Source organism: Lipotes vexillifer, unplaced genomic scaffold (genome assembly GCF_000442215.2).
Source record: "Lipotes vexillifer unplaced genomic scaffold, Lipotes_vexillifer_v1.1 scaffold240, whole genome shotgun sequence".
In the NCBI taxonomy this organism is placed as follows: domain Eukaryota; kingdom Metazoa; phylum Chordata; class Mammalia; order Artiodactyla; family Lipotidae; genus Lipotes; species Lipotes vexillifer.
In genome coordinates this window covers 4,554,706-4,559,558 of record NW_006797481.1, presented here as the reverse complement: position 1 = coordinate 4,559,558, position 4,853 = coordinate 4,554,706, and positions in this window count along the sequence as shown.

Below are 4,853 nucleotides of genomic sequence, written 5' to 3'. Positions count from 1 at the left end.
GGCGAGCCGGTGGGAGAGGGGGAGGGGAGGAGGGAGGGGAGGGAAAGGGGTAAGAGTGTGTGCGGTGGGATCGGAGGGGCTCTGCCCGCCGCTCCCTCCCGCCGCCGCCGCCGCCTTCCCCCAGCCGGACTCCAGCAAGCATTGGGGGCGGAGATGATGAGGGGCCCTCGGCCGGCTCCTTCGCTCTCTCCCCCTCCCCCTTCCTCCCCCAGCCCCTCTGGCCCCCAGGGAGAACCCACGCTCGGTCCGGTTCCGGGGGGCGCCTCTGTCCACAGAGGCAGACCTTGGGCTTTTACTTTATTTCATTGGTTGGGGGTTGTGTGTACGTGTGTGTGTGTGTGTGTGTGTGTGTGTGTGTGTGTGAGTGAGCACGCGATTGTCCCGAGCTACTCTCCGCAGGGCGGCGGGCTTCCCGGGTCCCCAGCGGGCCGGTGGTCAGTCAGTCCTCCTCGGCACGGGCGGCGGCCCTCCAAATCCCACGCCAACTGGGCCTCGGGGTGGAAAGTGCCTTTGAGTCCCGGCTCTCCCGGGGCCGTCCGGTAGGGACGGGTGGGAGTGGAGGGGGGGAGGGGTCCTTGCGGCCGTCCTGTCCTGAAGATGTGGCGTGGGCTTGGGACAAAATCCAGCCAACTCTGCAGTGACTTGCCGCAAAGCTCAAACGCCCAGGTTGGCGCTCCGAGGCCCCGGAGGCTTCACTGGCTCGCTGGCCGAGCCAACGCGGGGCGCCGGCGCGGGGTCTCCCGCTACCGCGTTGCCAGTGCTGGTCCCTGGGATTCGGGTCCTCCTGTTGAGGATTTGGGCGGTGGATGGGGCCCTTGTTTACCTGCAGCGCTCAACCAGAGCCAGTTACTGGGGCCTCCGCGGGCAGAGAGATGTGAGGCCCCAAATCCCTGACCACCAACCCTTCCCCGCCACCTGGAGGGTGGGCCTCGAGCTCCCCGACAGCTGGCTCTGGCCAGGGGTCCCACCCCAACCGCTCCGGATCCCCAGGAAGATTGGGGGCCTCTTTATTCCCTCCGGAGACCTCCCGGCCACGGAGAGTCCAAGATCGCAGGGATCGTCCCTGGCCGCACCCAGCTTCACGGCCCGCAAAATCCATGCTTATACCTGCGGTGCCGGGTCAAAGGCCCAGAGGGAAGTCTTTAAAAATAAAAACGCCCAACCCACCGCCTCTTATTTTAGGTCTAGGAGGGTGAACCAGCCAAGCAACGAACTGCTACCTGTAGTAAGGACGCCCCGGTGGCTGTCCCGGGGTGGTGGCCCAGGAGATCCATGGCCACGTTTCCCCCGCACCAGAGGATACGCCCAACTGTGGCCAAATCCCAGATACCGATTTGAAGTTGGGCCTCGGACACTCTTGCCCTCCCCCGTCTTGTAGGGGATAATAGTGGCATATATTGTTATAAGTGGCAGCTATTTACTGAGCAGTCAGTTACCGGGTGCATAAACTCATTTCTTTAACCTCTTGGCCAGGGAGGCACTAATATGCCTGTTTTAAGTTTTCAGAATCTGCCAGTGTTGGTGATGTGTGTCAGAGATACAGAGCAAGGACCTTAATGTTAATGCCAAGAATCCTGAGTATTAGGCATCAACTTAGATGAATTTTATCCAGACAGCAAGAAATACAAATGCAAACATGAAATTCTTGTTTCTGATAATGCTGTGTTTTTCTAGCCATGAGCCTTTCTTAGTAGTCTGTCACCCTCCTACATCAAGCTGCCCTGGACTGAATAAAATGCAGTCTTATTGGCTCCAAACCTACTGAATGAACGTCTACGAGCAAGGTCCTGGAATGTGCATTTCTGGCTGCCTCCCCAGGGGAATTTTCCACAAGTTAAAGTTGGAGAACTACACCTTTTAAAGTTAGCTTAAATTAGGAGAGCTTAAGTTGCTAAGCTTCCTGAGGACAGGGAGTTCCCCCCACCCCCGCCCCTTACTGGGAATGCAAATACTTATTGGGGAAGGGAAGAAAATGGGACATTATGGAGAAACAACCAGTTTAATTAAGCAGCCAGTTACCAAGAGTCAGGAAGTGTCAGGACCTGGGGCAGGACCCAGGGTGGCCACTAAATCATATAGGCCTTCTCTCCACATCTTCAAGGACAAATCCTTAACTAAGGGAACTCATTGGTCCTGGCCATGGCTCTGGGCTGGCAGCACAAATGGTGCTGTCGAACGATGGCCCTCTATGTTCCAAGCCCTTGAAGTAAACAAATTCAGTAAAGAAACAGACAACCCATAAGCTGGTTTTGCTTTATGTTATACATAGTACTTTTTTGTGACTGGATTAAAATTCTATGGGCATCCATCCAGAAAAACCATGACAGGTTTCTGAGAGGACAGAGTGGAGATGGAAGCCCTAGGATGGAAATTTCAGAAAAGCAGCTGCTGCTCCCAGAAAAAACTAAAGCTGTGTGTCCATTGGCAATGAAAGGAGAGAATCCAGTCATTTATTTGGAAAATCTGAGACAAGCCTGTCTACACAACACATGAGGACACAGGGCTGCTCCAGGTAAAAGTGTTTTATGAACTTGACTAAATGTGCATCCCTCCCTGGTACCCTTCCCGATCCCACATCGATGTCTGCAGGTGCATACAGACCCAGAATAGAACTGTAGAGATGGAAGCATTTTTAGAGATCATCTATTCCATAACCTTCATCTGACTTGACAGATGAGGAAAATGAGCCTGGAAAGACCAAGTCACTTGTTAAGGATTAGACAACTAGTTAGTGGGGGCATCTGTGCTACAATCCTGATCTCCTGACTTAAAACTGCACTCCCACCACCACCCAGTTTTCCCAGAACCTGAACAAAATGAATGTTCTCTCTGGAACTGATGAAACAATGCCATATAAATTAATTAAATCATAATCTGAGCCTTGGGGGTGCTTTTCATATTTCATGCCTCCACCTTGTCACTGCAGCAGAAAGTAGGATCAGAGGTACTACACATTGCTTCCTTTTTCCATCTTCATTTTTTATTTCAGAAAGATGTAGGAGGGGAAAACAAGCTGGCAGAAAAATCTGAGATCCCCTTAGATTATGAGTGGCTTGGGAACAGCATAACTTAATGTCCAAGACATCATTTTAAAAGAGCTGCACCAGAGGAGATAATACAACCAGAAATTAAGTTTCTGTAACAATGAATCAGAGTACCTGATAATAATGACTAATTAAAAACAAGAACACCTAGTATTTATACAGAGACTTTCATCCCAATCAAAGTTGCATGTGGTGATGGATTCAATATCATCTAATTGTCATTATCCCCATTTCACAGAAAGTAGTCAGGGCACTGGAGAAGCAATTGACTTAAGAACTGGTGCTGAATATCCAAAGTGAAAAATACAGCCTTACATCCAGATATTTCTTTCCCATTTTAGCTAAAGATAGAGTATTAGCCAAAGGGCAGAGAGCTAAATTCTGAATTATTCTGACCACATTGCCAGCAAATAATCCCACTGGACTCCATTTCTCAATTTTGTATTTTGTAACAAGAAACTAAGTTCTTTCAACTGCTTTATATATTTTGTAGGTAGAAGCAACATACAATTTTTGAGTTGGAAGGGGCCTTAGAGTGGTATAATAAACAAACAGGGCTCTGGGGTCAGCCAGGCTGTCTGATTCCTATGTTCCTATCTCAGCTGCACTACTTACTAGGTGTGTGGCTTTAGGCTGGTTACTTTGCTACTCTGTGACTCAGTAGCCTATCTGCACAATAAGGTTAGCCCTACTACTTACCAGGTTGTTTGTAACATAAGCAAAGTGCTTAGAATACTGCTTGTCCCATAGCCAACACTGTGAATAAATATTTACTATTACTATTTTTACTCGCACATTCCCCATGGGCCTAGCACTTGTTAGATAGAACCAGAGATAGCAAAAAGAACCAAGAGCCAGACAGAGTAACTGAAAGGTCCAGATAGTAAATGGCAAAGATAATTGGCTTCATACTGATTCAATACTATAAAACAGTAATGAAAACTAGTATTTAGTAAGGACTTACTGACTGCTATAATCTCATTTAATTCTCATAACAACCCTTTGAGAAAAGGACAATTATACCCATTGTGTTGGATTAAAAATGGTCATAAATTCTTTGCCATTCCTTCCATCAAGAGATAGAGTCTATTTCCGCTTCAGTAAATGTGGCCCGTGACATGCTTTGATCAATCAAATGAGGTGAAAGTGACACTGTGCCAGTTCTGGGGCTAGGTCATAAACAGCCCGAACAGATTATGTTCTGGCTCTCTTGGAACCCAGCTGTTGTGCAATAAAGAAGCCAATCTAGACTACTAGAGGAAGAGAGGCCATATGGAAAATTGAGTTATCCCAGCTGATAGCACCAACTTCCAGTCACGTGTGTGAGGCCATCTTGGATGCTGCAGCCCAGGTGAACTTCCAGCTGAATGTAACCTTGTAAGGGATCCCAACAGTTTACTTGAGGCAGGGATGAACCATCCATGCAGAGCCCTGTCCAGGTAGCAGAATCTTGAAAAAATAAAACTACTATGCTTTGGGTGGGTTTGTTATGCAGCAATAGGTAACTGAAACACCCATATTTTGGATGAGAAACAGGCTCAGAGAAGTTAAGCAACTAGTCCTTGGTGTCACAGCTAGGAATCCACAGCCTGGATTCAAACCCAGGACCATCCTAAACCCAAATTCATGATCTTGACCAATGAACTATATCATGCCTCCTAAGGAATAACCAAATTCTAAAGAATAATTCATAAGTTTATTTTTGTAATTTCTCTATTTCAGACATTACACAGTGTAGGCTGGACTAATAAAAAACATAGCATGTCATTCTTTTTTTTTTTTTTTTTTAGCATGTCATTCTTAATACCA